This window comes from Temnothorax nylanderi, unplaced genomic scaffold (genome assembly GCF_030848795.1).
Source record: "Temnothorax nylanderi isolate EJ_2023f unplaced genomic scaffold, tnyl_v1.0 TNYL_tig0032_pilon, whole genome shotgun sequence".
NCBI classification, from domain to species: domain Eukaryota; kingdom Metazoa; phylum Arthropoda; class Insecta; order Hymenoptera; family Formicidae; genus Temnothorax; species Temnothorax nylanderi.
In genome coordinates this window covers 1,357,034-1,380,449 of record NW_027249094.1, presented here as the reverse complement: position 1 = coordinate 1,380,449, position 23,416 = coordinate 1,357,034, and the positions used below count along the sequence as shown (strand labels likewise).

At 36.4% G+C, this 23,416-nt stretch overlaps 1 long non-coding RNA gene across 5 annotated transcripts in view; it reads left to right on the top strand.

Annotated features, from left to right (window-relative positions):
- Nucleotides 1-1,815, top strand: part of LOC139770772 (uncharacterized) — a 114,489-nt gene extending 112,674 nt beyond the window's left edge. For 2 of the 5 annotated variants that reach the window (XR_011717812.1, XR_011717816.1), the window contains exon 4: nt 1,746-1,815. This is a non-coding gene — a long non-coding RNA (uncharacterized lncRNA). The remainder of the gene's footprint in view (nt 1-1,745) is intronic. The other 3 variants (XR_011717815.1, XR_011717813.1, XR_011717814.1) reach the window with 3 other exon arrangements.
- Nucleotides 1,816-23,416: the final 21,601 nt, after the last annotated feature.

Here is a 23,416-nt window from a genome sequence, read left to right as displayed (position 1 = left end):
AGAAATTATTTATTATATGTATTACTATTAGGACGATTTGACAATATCTCCTTTCTCCTCTTTTTACTAAATCAATATATGTAAAAATAGTATAATCATAGAGCGTGTTTGATTTTATCTTTTTCGATTTCGGATATATTATAAGTTTTTGGACTGTTTTCCTTTTTCGCCTTTTTCTTTATCTTCGTTTTTTTTTTTCAATAAATGGATAAATAACAAGGAACTCTCGTCCGGCTGTCAAATGGTGACTCAAGTCACCACGTTATACTCTCAGAGTCTCTTTTTACTTGTCTCTTTGTTATCTCTTTCTTTTTATTTATTTAAAAATCGCGTGGTTTATGTTTCGTAAAATATTTATCTTGAATGCGCGGAAAAATTCAATTTCCATAATGAAGTTTGTGATCTTTACTGAGGTTTATATTTCTGCTTTCGTTTTTTTTCTTCGTATCTTTTACGTGAATATGTGAAAAGGATTGACTAGAGTAAAAGTATTCTTGACTCACTAGCGAAGCATGTGAACTTTTATCTTTGCGCATTTTTTTTCTCCTTTTGGTTTATTTGCATGCATCTTTTCTGCTGCGACGACAGTTTATTTTTTCCATCTTTCTTAAGATATATCTGCTCTAGATCTTTCTTGAGATATATTTGCTCAGATGGTATACAAAGTCAGAAAAAAGGGAATTTTTAACCTCGCTACTAGAAGGAACTACTAGATTTTTCACCTCTGGATATTCCCGGACAGGAAAGAATGTAAATTAATCCGTAAGATCTTTCGCATTTATGTTAGAATTTATTTATAAAATTAAATGTGATTACTTATCTCTTCAATTATTAATCAACAGACTTAAAATTTTATTTTTTACTGGAAGATAATTTCCTATAACATTTTGTTACGCAATGAATACTTTTTTGTTTTTAATTATAAAATTTAAGACATATTAAAAAAATCATATATTTTTATGATATTTGATAAATCTTTTTGTAAACATCGCATTATAACGATTTTCTGGTATAACTAAGGTCTTAGCTAACACTTTTGTTAAACTTTTGCCTAAGCCCGCATTATCGATTTTGGGTAAAACGTGTAACTTTTCGGGCCTATATGTTCATTAGTATTGTAGCATATCGACTTTACAGCAGTTCTACAGCATTCCTCTAGTGACAGAGGTGTAAATTGAGAGCCGAATAATCTTGAAATGAATATTCGTTCATTTAATTTGGATTGAAGGTACGCGACCAATGCTGCAATGGCGTGATATGAGGTTTCATGATGATGAGAGCGCGCGGGCACGTATAAAAACCACAGAAAATGTAGGAAAAAGGGGAAGAATATGAGTGGTCTTTGGTAGAAATTATTCCATATGAAATACGTCTCACATTTCTGGCTCTTTTACCTTCGCGAGAAACGAGGAATGTACATATGTGTTACGGATAGATACACAGTGGCAGAATTCCGGTTTATTTCGTTAATGAACGAGAATGTTGCGTATGAAGATACTAATTAAACTAATTTATCACGAGGTTAGAACACACTAAATATCCTGCTTGCTGTACTCGGTCCGGCGATATTTTTATGCCGAGTTGTTAGCTCTCGTACATATTTCGTTTTAACGTAGCTGCATCGTTTACACGAGTGTGGAATTTAATTCTACCCGCATTCGCGCAGGCGATCGATCTTCCAAGATCTTCGGCGCGCGGCGTAATTAGAATTATACATAAAATAAATGTGTTTATATATGTTGCAGGTGAGTGCTCGTCATGTTATTTGAAGATATTCGCGGCGTGTTTCGCGCGAAAATTGCGCATTTCGAGATATGTAAGCGGTGACTGGTAAGTTTTTTCGACATTTATTTCCTAAATTGCCGCGCAATATTTCTCGTGCGCGTTCAATAATTTAACACGTTCTACTTGCCTTGCCCACTCATCATTTATTCGATATGAATAAAGTAATGGTGACATCGATTTGGCCGTAAAAAGTTTATCTTATCTTTTGTAAAACTTTGCGGCAAAGGAGAATCGCGTCCACCGTCTATCCTCAAATATTCATGCTTAATTAGCGTGAACCAGGTGAACTGTTAAGTGCCGACAGTGTCTTTACTATGTATGAGACTTCTTTTTAAACTACATAGCATGTCCGAACTCTAAAAAACTGTTGTAATCTTTGGGCAAGGAAAGAAGTAGTTCACACTTCTCTTCTATAACATATGTTAAGACGATAATTATATTTATTTCCACAATAATAATATTTATTTTCTAATATTTGTTTTATTTTACTTCTTTTTCCGTTTCTAATCGTAGTTTTTGTCCGGGCCGAGATAGTATTAGTTATCGGAAGCTATGCATTATCGCATAAAATTGTTGTTTTAATGACTCAATCAAAAAGATGTAAAATTTCGCTACAAAAATCTATTGAAATGAATGTTATATGTATATATTTGTTACATATTTAAAAATTGGATTTCGATTATCGCGTGAGGCATTTGATTTCTAAAACGTTTAAATTATTAATATTACGGAACTAATCATAAATAAGAAGATTTATTACATTTTCATTAGCCATATTACGCCATCACGTGCGATTATTATTCTCCTAGAAGATAATGTTCGTACACGAAATCGACGGCGCGGAAAGTGCGTGCGAGACAAATTGTCTCTCGCGGCAGATTTCCGGAATAAATTATTTTCATTTGCATGCTTAAGCAGTCGGAGCGCCCGGCCACTCCGTTTTTAATCTCGAAACAACCCTATTTTCCCTCGTTCTTTCGCGCGTCGCAGCTTCCTCTTTCTCCGTCTCGCGTACGTCTCCAGCGTGCCTCCGGCTCTTCTCACTATTCGCGAGCCTCGCCGATTTATCACCCCAACTTATTTCTCGACACTCAACGTTTCCACCATCCTCCTTCGCGCGCTCCTATCTTCTCCCGTGCTCTTTTCGCCAACGTTCGCCATTCTTAGACCGTTCTTCGCGCGGTCCTTGGCTCGTACTCGTGTTGCTCCCATCTCATTACCGCGCCACTTTCGATCCCCGTGTCGTTTCCGTTGCATGGCCTGTGCTTTTCATTTCAACTCCTTCACCCCCTTCATATTATTTTCCTCGCTAATAGTCTCATTCACTCTCTTCACCGGCGTTATCTGCAAAGGGCGGTACATTGGGAGACTCGTGTAATCAATAACAAGCCATATAATATGGCAACTATATGCACTCCCGTTACGTTTTCATATAAGAGAAATTTCAGTTGAGTTTGCTTGTGTTTTGCTTGATAAACCGTTTTCTTTCAACAAACTCGAACGCTGCAAAATCGTTGCTGTTTATGTTTCTGATTAGCCAATTCGCTTCTGTGCACACGCTTTAGAAAATTTATGTATATTTCGTAACGCTGTCCTTCTACTTTATCTCTACATTGCGGTAAATATAATTACTTTAATACCGCGACGGGTGACGTGCGCGCACGCTTGGAAGACGTAATTTGTTCATACCGTTATGATTTTGTTTCAAAGCTGACGCGGTGCAGCAATTTGGATAAAAGTACACGCGGAAAATGCGGAATATATATATATATATATATATATATATATATATACATATACATATACATATATATAGGAGCGGCGTGACACCCGCTTCGTGTTTTCTGAGACTCCTCCATTACAGAGAAACTCCTGCTTCTAAAACGGGGGCAGGCCGAGCGTTACGCCACTCCACATTAACCTACGGTAATGCATGCGCATTCGGGATTATTAATTACATTTTCTGAGAAAAACGTTTGTCTTACCTAGGATGCGCGCGGGGCCGGTTATTTCTTATGAAGCATTTTGCTTAGCTCACCGTGACCTTAATATCCGAGAAAAAGTGATGCGCCTTAAGCCGATTATAAAGCGGTTGCAATGGAAAAAATTTGACACTTGAAAATTGAAAAAAAAAGATCCGCGTGGAAAAAAGTAAATTAGTCAACATTTCTGCATTATTTATTGCGCATAAAGCTATTATAATTTGTTTTGTATTACTATTTGTCACAAGTATTGCTCGGGTTAATGTTTTTTTTTTATGAAATATGAGAAATTTTAATTATAGTAAATTCAAGAAATTTGATTTCTAGTTGTTGAAGATATTATTTCTCAGGAATATTAAAGAGACGCTTCGAAATATTTTAAATTTTAGCGGGTGCTGTTATAATTTTATAAAACTTTGCATCGCAAATATCTCGGCGATAATCCCCCGAGACAAACTATTCGTCTGAATGAAGAATACGTTAATGGAGATGCGAGTCACGAAGACTATTGTATTTTTATAGAATGTGAAAGAATAGAAAGTTGTGCTATCGATCGGTATAACCGGCGCGAAAGGGTTAAGACATAATTTACTCGAAAACTTGACAGGGGTATAGGAGAAACCTTTATTAGACCGTGGCCGCTCAGGCTTCGCGAGAATTTCTTTAAAAAGTTCCAAAGTTTTCCTTCTCATTGCCGCTTTTCCAGCGGCGCGTAGTGTAGAATTAAAGGAAATTTTCTCTCGCGATACGCATAAAAAGGTTCGTTCGACGAAACCCGTCAGGGCAACCCTGAAAGGGTTTAATAAGGTCAAATTGACGGAAGTTCCGCGTCCGTGTTTCCCTCCTCCCGCCATTTTCTCGCGCCCGTCTTTCGACGGCTTCGTAATGTAACAGACTTTTTTTTCATCAGTACGGGCGGATGTTCGTGGACGATGTTTTGTATGAAAAGTAGACCGTAACGCGCAGCGCCGCGTGAATGAGCTTCAAAACTCTACTGACCTATCTTACGTAGATACAAGCGTAGACTTTTACGATCTCATTGCGCTACAGAAAAGTTTATTCGAGCTCTCGGTGCATACAAGTCGTATTGTTTTCATAATACATGGTATTATGCCGTTGTTTTGCGTATTAATTTCCCTAGTGAGATGTTATAATTAATTTTTTATTATTCCAATTGGCTCTGACAAAAATTTATTTTTTGCATAAATATTAAAAAAAATATACCCTTTAGTAAAATTTCATAAGATAACCAATATCTTTAACGAACAAACAAGAATTTTTGATAATAATAAAGATGTGAACATGGAAAAGTTAATTATACAGATCTTTCATAAACTATGTATGCTATATGGAATATATTTACTGTACGAGTATTTGAATAATATTATTCATATGGAAAAATATTATTCACAGTTCATGGAACGAGTAAAGAATCTAGTTACATATCTTTCTTTCATTATCTGACTTTTGCACAATAAATAATTCAAAAGCTATATTTAAATACAAAGAAATATTAAGTTATATGATGAATATATATGATAATACTTAAATATAAAAAGGGAAATTACGAGGGCATAACAGCTGCTTTGATCCTACAATTTGTCGTCTTCCTGCTCATCTAAGATTCAATGTCCCCAGACGAAATTCCTTTCCGGGAATCGTTCTCTCCTCTACGAGACGTCATCTTATTTGTTCCCTGTACATCGTGCTGAAGATCTTCCGCTTTTTTCGTGACGACATGCATGACGGACCGGAAATCGGCAGTACGTTGGTTGGGCCCCGGAAGCATGCGCTTTCGAAGTCTCGTATCATTTCTAATTCATGTGGTCCTTTCTCCTATTTCGAAAATAGAATAAAATGGGACGGGAATGATCGAGCCAAGCAGGTAACGTCAAAGGAAATTCAAGTTCCGAGACGCGCATACCGAGCGGTATCGTTCGCTGTGCAAATTCAGTATCTTTCCCGATGCAGTTATCGGCAAAAGGATAAGAAAGATTCATAAAATTCCTGAATTCCATCTAGAAATAATTATATTGTGTCAGCATTGCTATGCTCTTTTTCCATGCAGATCATATAACGCAAAACTACCATATTATTATTATTATTATTGTTATCTCGTACAGCATACTGCGTTTACTTCGCTAATATAGTTATTAAACATTCCAGTTACCTCAGTTAGAAAGTATACGTGATACAGGCAACATGCCGTAACGAAACTTTCCCAAAATGTTAGTTACATCATTACGATTTCATAATCTTCTCGCTACCTCGGGGATCTGCATTTTTCGATGCACCGCGCACCGTGGATGAGACGGAGGCGGAGTAAGCGAGCGATCGCGCAGCAACCACGCGCGGTGTCCCGATGGCGAGTGCAACGAAATCGCCGGTACGGCTTATCCGCATGGAAACCGTGGCAGTAGCACCTCCGTGTAGCCGGTGTACCGCATTGGTGGCGACGAGTTGGCCGGGTATGATGTTTGAGCGCATTTGAATATCAGGAAATGAAGCCTCTTGTCCCATGAGGCGTTCCATGGACGACACCACATAGATGAGAGACACAGGAGTAACGGCACGAGAGGGAGAGAGATAGAGAAAGAAGAGAGAGAGAGAGAGAGAGGGGGGGGAGAGAGAGAGATTTGGAAAGAGGTAGGACGGATAGGGATATGCTCTGAACGAACTGTGGTAGTGCTATTTGAATAATACTTTGCATTCAAATGCCAGATCTGATAAAAGAAACCGCCCCGCCACTTGAAATATCCCATTACGCGGTATTATCCCTTCGACGTCGGCCGAGACATCGCGTCGTCGGTCAACTCGATGTCTCATTCGACGTCTTTCATTGTACACGTCATGGCGAAAGTTCCTTAGCCATTGACGAGAGAAGTATACCCTTTTATTGTTTTACTTTCATTTTTTTCATCTTTACCGATTCAATAACACAATGCGCAATGGCGAAATTACTATTAATTATAAGTTAAACGGTCGAAAACGAAGAGCGAATGTCTTCGGTTGTTTCTTTAGTATTGATAGTCTTTGAGAACATTTAAGCTACCACTCGATCAATTAACTCGTAACAATAGTAATTTACGCGCTCATTAGCGTGACATACTAATTACTCCGTAAAGCTACAAAACAAGACTTATTTTTTTCGAACGGAACAATAGCTATTTCTTCGCGATTTTTCGAGTACGATTCCCGAGAACAAGTCTTTCTTTCGTTGGCGAAGAAAGGAAAACTTTTCTGCGAAAATGCAAGAATTCCCTTCAATCCGATAAACGTCTCTCTTTAAGGGATTTCTATTTCGGACTCTTCTCTTTGTGGTCGGTACCCTGATGGTTCGAAGTTTTCTACATTTTCTATATTCATGCGGCGATGGACGGCGAGGTTTCTTCTCATTCTTTTCCGCTTCTAAAATTACTTTTACCCATCCCCGCTCTCCCGTCGTTCAATTCATTTTTATATGAACTTGATTTTCCCTAACGAAGAATGATGCGCGATCACGCTATGTCGATAATTGCTATTTTAAAAGCACGCTTTTCTGCTTCTGAAAGCATGTTACACTCTTGAAGTTGACCTATTGCAGTCGCGATCGAAACTTCGAACGTCATGTAATAGTAAATTTTTACAAATTGTGTCAATCCGGTCAATCGTCTATAGCAAGTTACGATACAAATTTAACCCGAATATACTGTCAATAATGCGAACTACGAAACCGATTCTGTCTTCGAACGAAAATTGGTATTTATTATCGGAAATTTAGTTTAGTCTATAATACATATTATTATGTATATTTTGGTTTCTTACAGTTTCTTACAGTTAATGTTCATTGTCTAGTTTTTTTTTTTAAACGGGTTCTCTGTGAACAGATTTAAACGCGTAAATAATATCAGATACTATATTGAGCATTTTAACAGAATGAAAATAGACCATTTTTTAAATGTATCATTGTCCACATCATATTATTGACCTGTTTGCATATATAATCAAGGTTTTTTGTATTTTTGTTACTTTACTTTTAAGAGTTTTACATGTATATTTACTACGGATAAAAAAATATGCTGCGTTTTTACTACACGAGCAGCTATATTCTGAAAAGACCGTTCGTCTATTATTAAAGTGTGATAGCACGAGAGTGCCTATTATGCGAGTCGCGTTGAAAAGTTTTGCGAATAGAGAAGCCAGTGCCGTCGGCAATGAGATTCCTCTGAATTTAATGTGCTCCACTCGACAGAGTGACTTTGCTCCTTATTCCCCTCTCTGCCTCACTTCTCATTTTGTGCGATAATTACACCAAATGTATGCGAATCGGAAGCAAGTTTTAATCAAATTTGTTGGTAAGTAGGCCGGATTCGTCTGTTACCTTATTGCGTAATCTGATTTGCTGATGAACGTGAGCTTCTATCGCATTAAAATCTATGATTATTTTCGATTGCTTTTTCCAATATTTTTGATATTTTCAATTCTTTTTTTATTAAATTTTATTATTAAGCAAAATCTACACGAATATTGGTTTACACTGCATCGATATGTTCAATATTTGCGAGTAGACAACATCGTTCTTCAATATATTTGATATATCTATAAAATAATAGTGTCACGTGTCATGTGTCATATGCAGATCTAACCGTGTAAATATCAGCATGTTTGTTTAAATCGTAAAATTTTGGTATAAATTATTTAATGACATAACATCACGTTGGTTTGTTTCTTTTTTTCCTTCGCAATAGTAAGGAACTATGTTTTCTGAAACTTTGCAAACATGTTCTAAACAATCTTTTTTTTACACCTTTTGATAAAAGTTATTTGACAGTTAAACAGATTTGGATCTTCTATCGTGTAGCACATAATAACTCATATAAAACTATTATTAATCGTGAAATAATCGAATAGCAAAGAATGTTTGCATAAAATAACGGAACGATGAAATATAAAGCGATGAAATCTGATTCAATAAATGAAGTTAATGCGATTATGTCCTCTGGATATCTGACAGTTCTACCGCTTTTATTCTTCTCTTTCATTTCATTCCTTTTTCAGATTGCACTTTTGAAATATTCTCAGATATATTGATAATATATCTTCTCTCTCAGACGTTGATTTTAAGAGCTTTTAAAATTGAACCTAGCTACTTTGACCAAACTGTAAGACTAATTTATCTATTCAATTATTATTTTTCTTATTTGTTGACTGTTAATTATTGTTATTCTCATTTGTTAATTATCACCGGACTTTATGATTTAAGAAAAACTTTCTTACGATAAATTACTGATATAGTAAATTATATTAACTGAATGTTAAATAATTTATTCAAAACAAAAAAGAGTACGTGGATTAACAGTAATGCAGTTTTGAAATTTATTGTAATTGTCAGGATTATAAATATATTTGTAACGTGATATATTTGTAACTTACTGGATTTTGTTTTCCCTAATTTGGCACACAAATAAAATTATCTTAATCTATTGTTAACCCCAATTTCAATGTATTTTTATATAATCCGTTACTTGTTATGTATTTCTGTAATTCGCGCTTCACTTTATTCGTTCCTTTTTTGGATTACGTGTGCAATGTGCTCGGTAGTTTATCATTCATAAGCTGGCGTGTATATCCATCCGATATTTCGCGGACGATGGCAATCTATCCATGACAGAACTCTCCATATAGCACCACATGTTTCTCGATTTCCTATTCTGCTTCAGTTTTTTTTTATCCGCTATTGTTGGCATACCATCGTTACGTGCATACTACTGAGCTTCAGATACAGATTAGAAAGCTGGCTTCCAGCAAACCAAAATAAAAACAGGCAAGTTGGAATCGATCTACCTTCACAAAACACAATGTACACACTTGTGCTTGGGGCTTGGAGTTATCCAGATACCTGTTATTTATTACAGAGGTAGTAATTTCATCGAGTAGGTTGCCGCCTGACACAAAATCTTTATCGGAATTAGCAAATATAATTCTAGACGGAGTAGTATGCGTTTCGGAAATGTTATCTTTTTATACTTTTGAAATTATGAGAAGATATACAATGCATACTTAGATTTCTTACTTGGATATCTTTTTGTCAAGTACAGTTTTACTAAAGAAGTATTAAGTACCTATACATTTTTAATCTCGTAGCAAGACAACACACATATTCACATTTTCGAAGTATGCAATATATTTGTGAAGAAATATCTCCGTATAATTTCGCTGGGATCTTCTAACTCGTTTCGAACGGGGCTGATTTAGGGAGCCTTTTTATCAGGATTTCGACGAACTTCGCAATTATTATCCCTATGTTTCTCATCGACGACGTCGTCAAGTCTAAGGCAGTATAAGGCTTTTCAATTGGGCACAGCTGCCGTATGTTACCGAGAAAAAGATTGCAAGATTGACGTGCTGTATATATACATATATGTATATTACACATATACATATGCGCGACATGTATCCTACTGAATAGACAGCAATGTTGGCTCCATCGGCAGCAGATGGTTCCGCTATTGACGTATACCTACCTACCAGGCTCACTATACCGTACTCACCAACTCGATTTTTCTTCTTTTCCTCCTCCCTTTCGGTAAGATACGTCGACGATTGCAATATACTTTCCTTAAATTCGAAAGTCCCGGGGGAGAGAGAACCGTTTCGAGACTGGAATCTAATTTTCTTTGTATCTGCGACGCGACGCCTCGTGCCGCGTTGTAAAGTTGTTCCACATCAGTGTGTAACATCGACATCCTATCTCTCGATTATTATTTTCTGACGGTATCGGAGTACATCGCGTGTCAAATGTGATTGATATGCATGTTTTAAATCCGAAGCACAGATTAGAACTGGTATAATATCGATGGGTTTCAATTTTGATGTTTATGTTGATCCGTGACGACGATAAGTGAAAATATAAATATAGTTATTCGATGAACATCGCATGGCTTTTATTGCGCGAGGCATTGCGTTCGGCAATTTATTTCTCTCTCTGTCGTTGAGACTTTTTTTGGAACCTTGTTGTACCGGTGGTAGTTTCGATACACCTACCTGAAATTCGAGAAAGCGGGAAACAGGTCCCGGAATTGGAACTGGTCGCGTATACCTTTCTTAGCGAAATCGCCCGCGCCATTTCATTTGCGCTCTACGTCCTAGCGCAATATTCTCGCAAGGAACGCAAGGAAGATAGCGGGCAACATACAGTCGCAATGTACACGCCAATTTCGAGATAACGGGCCGACCGAATAATTCGACCGGCCACGTGAGACGGCGGAATGAAATTATAATTATAACGTCACGTTTACGGCAAATTTCGCTAGTAATTTATAGAAGCGATATCCTCGTTTCAAGCGATTAGAATTAGAATCTCTTGCAAAATCGATTATCGTAACAATGACAATATGGAAGGCTCAGAATGAAATAACAGCATTAAAAAAAGAGGAAAAGATTAAGATAAGTTGAAAATATCAAATAAAAAGCTTTGAAAGATATTTACAAATAAAATAAGATATAAATGTGAATAGATTTATTCTGTCATTATATCTCGTAAATCTTTTAAGTACCTATATGTAAGACACCGATGTACGAACTATTTACGTAATAAAATGATAAAATTTGTAATAGCTTTAATTAGAGAACGCGACATATGACATTGATTTGGTTGCAGATATAATACATGATTAATTTGACTTTGATTAGACTTAAACTAGTAGTTGCTATTTTAATATAATTAAGCGCAATATTATCTTTCCAGGAATAATAATATGCAGTCGTAAAAATAAAATTTTTACTTAACATATATAATTTTGTTTAAGTTTTAATTAGTTGACCTTTTCGATATTTTCTTGTAAGTAAGCGCATTTCAGCTTAATTTAATATTATTGAAATAATATTATTTATTGAAATAACAAACATTAATATTAAATAGAGACACAGTAATACTGCTCTGTTACCTATTTTAATACTGAAGAGGGTTTTGCTGTAATTTAGTGGGACAATTGTTCGAGCATGTGATATGCATGAAAACGGTATGATTTTATAAAGTCATCATATACGTGAGCTACGAGCTGTTATAGAACCGCAAGTCAATTCCGGAGTAATACATTCAGAGACTCCAATTTAAAAATCGAAACGACGGAATAGAATCCAAATTGCTTCGGCCCGGTTGTGATAAAAAATACATTCGATATTGAGTATATAGCGCATACGGACGGTGCGCGCTATATATGTACGTAAGTAACGGGGATTTGATATAAAAAAAGCTGAAGCAACGGATAATATTCATTAGATCTCTCCTCCTCTCGCCGGTAACTGAAATCCGCGCGGCTACGCAGAATGATCTTTCGGGGTATAATTAATGCGTCATATTTATTCATCCCTCTTTTGCATGTAAATGCCTGTCATTTACATCACTGACTAATTGCAATTATATCGTAACGTGGTTGCAAACAGTGTAAAAGCATCAATTCCACCGAGAATACACAAGGCACATCGTATCCATGCGGCGCAGTTCGCGCGTAGAAACTAATACAGTAAACTCAGACTATTCCCCGTCTATCTCATCCTAACTTTGGTGTTTGTCCTCAAAACTCGTTGTCGTATCGGTTCAATGTAAAGTTAAGCATCGTCAGAAGGTGGCCTATGGAAGTTTCGACGAAGCCGTCACGCGGCATCAAATATTCCCGAATACGAGGAAAAAAAATGAGTGGTACGTACTCCGTGATTGATGGGCTTCAGGAATTAATGTGCCATATACGAACGGGGGGAGAAGCTAAAACGCGTATGGAAACGTGACACATTTACGTCATGTCGAATGAGTAATGTCTCTATTTCCACATTGTTTGGCTTGCATTCTGCATTAAAGTCAGATCGACTAAAATGACTTTATTAACACTGGATGAATGTGGACGAAATAAGATATCAATTGTTTATAACCCTAATAGTAACGGATGAAATTAAACTTCAACAAGTAATTTTGTATAATTTCGAATTACAATCTTTTTCGGATGCATCTAATTGCAATTAAATGTCCCACAATTTTTTCGTCTAACATATTATAGTATAAAGAAAATATTCTTGATACTATTATTTGTTTAATAGCGCATCGGTTATCTTTATAATTCCTTTATTAAAAGAAAAGTTAGTCTTAATGATTATGTGTGTAATAAATACATCGTGTTGATTTTAATTTTAAAATAATGTAACACTATTTCACATTTTAGAGAACGTGACGTGATCAACTGTCGTAACGATAAATTACGTAACAAATTATGTGCCATTGATGTGCCACATGATGTTCTCAGAAAAATTAACTTTAGAATACGATATTCTTATTTAAAATGAGCGGAAAGAAAATAACAGCCATACTCTTCTCGCAAGAACTGCTTGCCTGGCTGGTCGATGGGCGCCAACGTTTGTCCGAAATATGAGGGGGTGTTTAGGGACCACCCAGTATTCCCACTCCAATTCAAGTAATGGAGTCTGAAACATTCCTCTCACACCCCTTTCTGTCCAACATCTCTCTTCCCTCTGCGCTTCTCTTCATCCTGGATGAGCATGCCTCGACGGTCCGAGCCGCCTATTGCTGTCTTACGTTTGCCGCTTTCGACATAAATATCGTGTCGAAGTTAGGAATTAGCGAACAAGTGCTTTTTACAAATTCTACGAGTCGTTACACACCGATTTATAATAAACTCGTTTTAACACATGTTGAATATTAATGAACAGTTTCAATAATCTTGACAAATGATCGTTAACCGGCTAAAAAACTGAGGATCGCGTGATTAATTTAAAATACGTGTCCGGGATGCATTTATATTTAGGTACACGGAAAGAAAATTATTTTGATAGTGAAGCAAAATTATTTTCAGATCTGTATCTAGCTAAATTTTTAGATATTTCAGCAAAACCGTTCTTTCCGTGTAGGTTGGCTTCAATCAACAGATTTTTCTGTGCATTTATAGCACCACCGGAAATATTATTTCGTTTCGAATAAATATATCTCATTTCCACAACGCTCCTGATATTATTTATCAATATAATTACAATACGTCCAATATATCTACCGATATTTATTTTGTTATAGGATATTGTTTATATTTTATGTTTATATCTGTTTTTACTATTTTTATTTGATTCAATGCAGGAAGAATTTTTAAGCAAATAATTTGGACAGCTTATTTTTAACTATTGTGGAAATGAGAATTGACTTTATTGTACGTAAATATACTTTCTGTTTAATATATATGGAGGGGTAAAAACCACAGTGGTGTAAGTTTAATTTTTAAAAATATTTTCTCGTGTGCATAGATGCAATCTGTACAATATATAAATTGCATCTATGCACACACGAGAAAATATTTTTAAAAAATTGACTTACACCACTATGGTTTTTACCCCTCCATATGTATAATGCATCTTAAGGGTAGTCTTTGATACGCTTTATCTTTCAACATAATTTCCAAATAACGCGCACTAAATTTATTTCTATTATAATGAAGTTTTCGTAAATATGACACGAAAGTAACAGACATCCTTTCAGGCAACTCATTAATGCATTATAGTGTGGTATAATTTATTCTAATGATACATTTAACGAAAGCGAGTACATTATTCGGCGACCGGTAGACGACTGCCGCTCCGACCCGTACTTTCGACAGGCCCGGCACGCACACACACGGTCGAGGCCGTATTTAAGCTGTTATGCTTGAGAGCCACAATTAAAAAAAAAAAAACACGCGGTCGAGGCATGTCACCTGTATATCGATCACGTGATAGAGCGCTCTCGATGTTTCCAAAATCTAGATCCCACAATAACAAGGACGGATTTTATGTGTCATGTTTATTGAAATACAATCCTTGTATCTGACTGACGATTAGGTACATATACGTATTTTAAAATAAATTCGCTTTATTAATCAATAGGTGAGAAATATTATCATGTATTATATTTTATATTCTGTATTTTTATACGCTTAATGTAATATTTTCATTATAGGAAAATTTACTTTATAAAAGCATACGCCTGACATACAAGATACATTTATATATATTTCCCAGTTTCTGTATAAAATATACACGAGGCAGTTTTTTTATTCAAACCGATGAGATATTGTAAACATTTATATTTAATTTACCATGCTTTTTCATGAAAAGTCTGTTGTGGAAATATTACGATACTGATTATACATAATGATTATTAATATTTTACTAGAATCTCATCAATAAATTCGTTTATTTTATAAACAAATTTATTGGCTCCACTGAATAATCGAATCTTCTTACAGATCTTCATTTAATGCAGGGAATGGTTAGTTGATTATTACGATTTATTCCTGCCCGCTTGAGGGACAAGTTCGCCAGGCATAGTTCAGTCGGGCGGAAATTTGATTAACGCGGCTTACGTTCTTAGCATCTGAACGCCGAAATTTCTGCCAACGGTGCGATAACGGTCGTTGTATTTTCTGAAAGTTTTGGCTATTATACCCAAGTAATCCTCTTCTTATATAGGATACCAGTACAATTTGAGCAGAATATTTTAGAAGATGAAATTGTTTCAAGTATTTAAATCCTTTTAAGCAAGTTTTGAGATATTACAAATAATGGTCTCGACTGCGCTAACAATAATCATCATAAATTGTGTAAGGCGAAAGTGCAGTGATATTTGAAGGTGCTTCACTGGCGTATTACGCGCGGAGTATTTGAGAGAAATATCCTTGGGATTTTCTTATTATGAAGTATCCAATCTGCGCTATCATAAAAGTCCACTGGCGACTTCCCTCCACGTAATAATCGATTTTACACACACGTACACACATACACGCATGCGCGCGCGCGCATATCTCCGACATATAAAATTCTAATCTACCGCAAAGTCGACGTAATGATGAGCGTCGCTGATACGCCGTAAAGAACGAACGCGCTTGTAAAGAGGAGGGGGATAAAATCGATAAGGATCGTCGAATAAATATAAAGGACCTCGAATCTTTCCGGCTACCCGGTAAAAACGTACCGCGTCTTACGTATCCGATCCGGCCAATGCGAGTCGATTGAGATCGCTAGATGAATAAGAGCGCCAAATCCTCAAGTCGTCCAGAAGAAATACAGCGCGAGCTCAACCGGAGCTTGCGAAGATCGTAGACGATCGAGACTATCGACTATACTTTCTCTCTCTCTCTCTCTCTCTCTCTCTCTCTCTCTCTCTCTCTCTCTCTCTCTCTCTCTCTCTCTCTCTCTCTCTCTCTCTCTCTCTCTCTCTCTCTCTCTCTCTCTCTCTCTCTCTCTCTCTCTCTCTCTCTCTCTCTCTCTCTCTCTCTCTCTCTCTCTCTCTCTCTCTCTCTCTCTCCCCCTCTCCTTCTCTCTTTTACTCGCGATGTCTGTGAATTTCGAGTAGATACTGAAATTGATACAGAGCGAAAGAGTTTCTATTGATAACGCCCCCACGCACATTCGGAGCTATCATAACTGGAAATCCTTCGTGATTGCGGCGGATATATAAAGGATATGTCTGTGCTTCGCCGAAGTAAACTACAAATTCGAGGATAAATCGACCGATCATAATGCTGTAATGCTGCCTCGTATGTAAACCTGAAAATGTGATGTTTACATCAAAAGATATAAAAGATACCCTAGAGAATATTTGCGCGCAATAATGCTATATTCTGATTGTTTAAATAATTAATTAACAAATACGGCAAATACGGCAGTATTAATTATTTGTGCAATGACGTTATTAAATAAAATAATTACGCGACATTGATAAACTATGTTGTTTTATGTTCGAATAATTTTGGCAGAAATATGTAATGAATCTTGTGCACAATTTGTCATTGTAGAATTCGTCAGTATATTTGTGCCACTTTTTCTGGTTTCTTTTAAAACTGTTCCATTTATAACTAGCACGCGTGTATCGATTCCTTCACGGAAAATGTCCGAATCGATGAGCATCGAGCGACGTCAAATTACGGTTGATGTTTATCAGTAGACGAGCGACGCGACGGGATGCTCTCCCCGGAGAAACATAGCCGCGTCTGGATTGAATTTCCCACGGACGCGTACGTATCTCTGCACATGCACTCTCGCGTATACACAGTAAAAAATCGTGTGTACATAGCGGTCCAGATGTTAAAATTTTCTTGTGTTACCAAGATTTGATTATTATTTCAATGTAAAATTAACATACAACAGCTATGTTATTATTTTCTTAACATTTTCATGTGCTACATTTATGTCAACGTGATAACTTAACACTTTATATATGTCATTTAGAAATTAAATATTATTTTGAGTTCTTTTAACACAATGCTTTAAAAAATCAACACGTCTTAAAGTTATTTTAACACATAAATAAATGTTAAAGTAAATTTTCAAATAATCGTAAACTTTGACACACAAAATAATTAAATTGACTAAAATTAAATGTTTCTATTACATATAATTTAAGTAAAATCTGTAAAATAATTAATATCATGTGTTAATATAACTTAAAAAATAAAGTCAAAAGAACAAATATAAATGTAAAGTATAATGTCAATTAATTAACATTTCTAATTTGTCAACAAGTAACACACGATGAATGAGTCATTTTAACTTAAAATTTAGAGTGGACAAGTAAAAAATGTTAAAATTACGTATTATTTTTTACTGTGTACGTACGCGAAAGAGTCTGTAACGTACAGCCCGACCGAAGTGGCGGGTTGCTCAGTCGCGCGTTGGTTTAATGCTCTATAAATCGTGCCCGCAAAGTGCTGGTCCAGCTCACCGACACGGTCACGGTCGGTCGTGGCACTGACTGTACGGACGTAGATACCACGGCGCGCCTTAAGAAAACGCGTGTGCGACGCGCGAGTCTGCAGTTGCACTTGTACGTCGATCTCGCGGGGATATACCACCGGGGGCACCGTCGCGTACGCAAGAGAGTTCATCAGCTCGACACTCGCGAGCGTGTGCACTCGCGTGCACGCACTTGTATGTGTGGGAGTTACACACGCGCGTCCGAGCTTACATAATTAATCCCGCGTGATACTGCACGGGGACGTACCGCGCTAATTACCCGCTTCGCGCTCGACCGCCTTTCGCGCGTATATGCCAACACGTGTGCACTCATGGACACGCGAATAACAGTCGTACTTATATATATATATATATATATATATATATATATATATATATATATATATATATATATATATATATGTAGACCACACAGAGACCGCGAATATATATTTTAATCGCGTATAATCAACTTCGAAACTAAACAAGGAGATAGGTTGAATACGAGGGGTGTTCACCTCGCTTTCAATTCACAAAATCAGATGTTTAATTTTATAAGTTACAATTTTATATTTCCTATGTTTTTAATTTTACGCATATCCATGAAATTTTTACAATTCGCACGAGTTATTTGATCGGGTACGATTATTACACTACAGCACGTGTCACGATTACTGAAAAGCAGAGGAACGCTGGATTTATGTATGTTAAATTATATGATCGTGAGTTTATAGCCGCTCTTAAAGCAAACGCATAAAGAGAATTGATAACGCGACAAGCTGACTTAAACTTCTTTACCAAAATACATATTACGACTTTTACGATTATTACTACGGATGTTACGAAGAAAAACAATAATTTATTCAGTGCATCTATATTTTAAGTTGTAATACTTTGTTTTTTTTTTACTTTTATTTATGATCGCAATACTCTTTAAATAATATGTTTCTTACATGTGCCACGTGTGCAATGAATTATTAAAAGGATCAAAGGGGCCATCATTATTGAATTGTTAAAGAGTAAGAAAGGGAGAGAAGAATGCTTCACTTTTGCGAGATGATAAATAGATTTTAAAATTTTAATAATGATATAAAGAACAACCAAGAAAAGCCAATTGACAGATGTGTGAGACAGATAAGGTTTTGCTTCGCTATCGATATCCTTGCAAAGAGAAGGAATACCTCCTGTTGAGGTATGCAGTCATTGAAGGTGAACGAGCTGGGAGAAACGGTACCGACTGAGCTTCACTGACCCGTGTAACGTCCAGACAGCCTCCCTCTATCTGTACTTTACAATCGAGGGTTTTATTGAAATCTCCCCGTTCTCTCTCCCTATATAAACTCCAAGAGACATTTTTATCTGTCGGATAAATTCTCCCAGGTCCTCGGTACGTCTCCCGGCACCGCGGGAAAGAGCGGTAAAGAATCTCCTCAAGGGGGTGGGGCGTCGGTCCGGACGGCCCGCGGGGGATGATAGAAAGACCGACGCCAGTTTTGCACTCGAGGAGGAATTATTGGCGAGATATGAAGGGGCCAAAGTTACCGCTGATAAACCTCGAGCATACGTTTGGAAATCGTATATGAACATTTTCCACGGAATTTATGCGCGGCCCACCTGATTCTTTGATCATTTCTCTCGAGTTCGTTCGAATAATTTATCGATCGTCCTCAATGTATGATTTCGACCTTAATATATTTCAGAAACTTTATTTACGATATTGACAATATAATGGTGTATCGCGATTGCGATAATGGAATCAATACTTAGCTCTATTAGCCGTTAAAAGAAAAGAGAAAATAATCTAATAAAGAACTTTTCTTGCTTCTAGTTTTATTTAATTAATTATTTCCTTCTTATATTTCACTATTATATCAAATTACGTTTATATCACACTGTATTTTTGCGAGACAAAAAGCGTTTAAAATTGAATTTTCCTCTCACTGCTGGAAATTTTTATCTTTTATGATAAATAGATTTAATTTATCTGTTCTGGTACAAAGCAATAAATTTAGCGAAATGTATCTAATATTTGAAAAGAAATTCGTATTGAAAATATATTTTAAATTTAAATCATGTTTTGCATAAAGTTTTACTTATTAAAAATATTAAAAATATTAAAAAATATTAAAAATATGAAGTTTATTATACAATATACGAGTTATTTTATATATTTATCAATTATATCATGAAAAGTACATTTTGTAACGAATATTGTGTCATATAAACTTCTATTATGAGAGAAAATTCTGCTTCTACATCTATTATCTAATCGCATAAAATATTTCGCAATTAATCTTATAATATTATTAATACGAATGTGATAATTTTAGCTATTGCAGAAATGATTCTCGAATCCCTTTTGAAGCGACCTATTTAAGCAAAGCGAAAATCTTATAACGCAATTAATGTTATCTCGTTATCTCGTTTCTCCTGGCGTCGATATCAAGTGCAGATTTCTATTTTCGTCGCACCTCTGTGTCACGAGCGCAAATAACGTTTCCAAAGGAACGGATCGATCCCCGAGATGTCAGCGACTTGGCGCAAGGTATCGGCTAAAGTGTCTCCTATCTGTTGCAGATGCAACTCGTAGGACGCGCACGTCGTCGGGATGCAGACACGTCGTATCCTCGAAAGCTTCTGCTACTGGCAATTTCGCAAATGTGCGAAGACGCATCGTGAACGACTCACTGTCACTCTCCTTCCTCTTCATCTATTACTCGTCTGTTCCGCAAGCTCATTCTTTATTCTAAATACCCATTAACAAGTCCCATCTAGCAAGTTGAACTAAATCTTGCTCAAGCCGTTATGTATATGAAGTGAGTCGTAACGCGTTGCGTCCTTTCGGATTAATTGCAAAATGCTCTGGGATTAAAAAATTTTTTTAAATAATTTATGTACTTATGTCTAAATCTTCAAGTATTTTATTTTAAATTTTTGGATTACGTAAACATTTCAAGATTTGTTATATAAAAATCTATTTCTTCTTCGACTTCTGTCACTATACAACGTCAAGGGATAATCACAAATGGTAAGCTGATGCAGTCTGATTAAAATGATCCCTCTGCTAATACCGTATGCAACCCGATACGCATAATTTTCCAATATATTGTATAAATGCGAGGTATGTTTAGGCTCGGCGAAATAAAACGCGACGTATGCGAATGCGTGTGCTGTCGCGCTTACGCGAAATTGGGAACACGCGGAACCGAGAAATTTTCAGCATTTATGCGCAAATTCAATTCGGAACTAACGCACGTGGGGACTATAAATATCAATTTGCCCGAAATATTCAGTGTGATATACAACTTCGGCACGCGCACAACAGACAACGCGCCGCGAGAGAGTTGCGTGCTGAATTTATAAAGTTTACTGCCCCGTCTTCGTGCGCGGCATAATGCCATGACTGAAGATGTTGCAGTTTATCTGCACCGACGCAATATTGAAGTTAACAATGTTTTTAAGATGCCTTCCGCGCTGGCTTTAGCGCGCCAAGCTTGTTTCAGCGCCATTTTCATCCATATCGATGTAAATTTAACTGGTTTATTTAGTAACATCCAATGCAACAACATTTATAGTTTCGTAGGATTCGACGACAATAAATTATCTCACGTAATTCGGCAAGGATAATTATGCAATGCCATCAGCAGTGCGGAGATATATACCAAATCAATTTGCATCCTGAGAAATAATTTCGGACTCGCGCTCACATATATGCACCATGGGAGACCCATTACGCGTTTATATCGTTATCGTTAGACTCGAATATTCGCGAAACAGCAACGCGTGCCGGTTGCAATCCAGCCAGGCTTAATAATTTGATTAATTGCAATGGATGCGCGCGTATCCCGTTTCTCCTACTGTTTAATTTTGAATCAATTCTCCGATGTATGCGCGGATTATTGCACTGAGTGAGTCGTATAGAAGGTTCCGTTGCTCTTATCGCTGAATATTGCCTTACGTCTTCGTTCAGCAAACTGAAGTTTAGATAAGATTTATCTCTAGTAAATACTTACGTGACTATTCTTATCGTATCGTATTTTCAAACACCTTTTTAACGATGTGTCTTTATGTTGAATCAATCTTTACACGGTCTAACTAATAACTTATGATATATTTATACTGTTATATAGCATATTATATATACAATAGGTCTAACGATCTTTTCGATATTTGCATTATCTTTGCTATATTAACATACATATTAAAATAGTGGAAATTGAAACATTTTCTTTTAATATTAAATTGATGTAATCAGTATTTCTTAATAATTTGATAATATCTGTATAAATATTATATCGATATTATTTTTAAAGTTATAATATATAATTGGATATTTTGTTAAAGAATGTTCCGATAACTGCTCTAATCGATTCTACATATAGATCTAAATAGAATAAAATATTTGATCGATAGTTCAAGCGATGTAAGATATATATATAGATAGCACTGCTTCTCAATAATTATATTCGAATCCTATGAATAGGATTCGACTGAAAAAAATCAAATTTCTGATAGTATTTCCGTTCGCGCTCATATATGCAAATAATGTCTCAAGCACGCTATCTTTGTTGAACCGGAAACGGAGGCAGAACTGTGAGTTGCGGCAGACTGTGAAGGACATCTATAATTCAGGTTACGAGTGTGGAGCGGCAGAATCGGGAAATAGCCGGAGCAGTCTCGGGGAAAGAAGGAAGAGGTAGAAGATAAACTCGGTATAAAAGAGAGAATGGGTACAGAGAAATGGCGAGAGGGTATCGCGCAAGAAAGAAAGCAAGATGGAAACTAAGGACGAAAGAGAGGAAGGGGAGGAAGGGAGCGCGAGCGCCAGTACCGTTCGGAGGTCCAAGTGCGTCTGAGAGGCCAGTAATTTCTTTTTATATCCATCCGACTCGATTCGAGCCGTTGCTTTTCCACTTTCAACCCTCGTATTTATCGCTCAAGGCGTTAACACTTTGCCGGGGATTGCGCGACGGAATTTCTTCGTCATGAAAGATCGGAAACAAAGTTGTGCTCGCGAAAACGACTCGTCCGTGTGTATTGTTATCGTTTAACATGTTTAAATTAGGATAAAGTGCATATTTTGGATCAGATCCTAATTCGGATCAGTGCAAATTTGAAATGCCGACTGTATTTATCATATGTGGATTTTTTTCGCTATCGTCTATGGCTATCCCTTATAGCTCTAGATAATTAGTGAAAAAAATCCACATATGATAGGTACAGTTGGCTAGACAGGCATTTTTTTTTGCTGATTTGAATTAGGATCTGATCTGAAATATGCACTTTACTCTATATTTGGATTGAAAACGAAGTTATTTGCCAACTATGTCACCGTTTTTGTTCTATTAAAGACAATAATTAATGCCATGTTTACTTTAGTCTCGAAATCTAGACAGGCGAATTAAGACTGCTTGTATCACAAAATTGCATAAAAATTTATCATATTATAACATTGTTATCTGTCGAACGGTCTAGGATTTTGTGTGAATATTAATGATGAGTGATACCGTCAAATGAAATAACGTGTTTGGGGAATAGCGTTATGTATAGACGTACCATTAAATCACAACGTGATGATGTATTGTCTTCTCGATGATCTGTAAATAAATATAACGCGATCGAATAGCCATCATTAATCAATGATGTGCCGTTTTTGCCCGCTTTTTGCCGTTATATCCTAATTATGTTACACACGAGCGAGCTGCATAAAGTGACTGCAATCCATAATTATTGCGGCCGTATCATCGCACTCACTTAATTGCTAGCGTTTTATCCCGTAATATATTAATGCGAATAAAATTGACGATTGCATCCGAAATTTGTATAATAATAACCACCCAATGCAAATTTGCAATGCGTACTTTTCATTCGAAATTATATGGCAAGATTCAGATTACGCATTAATA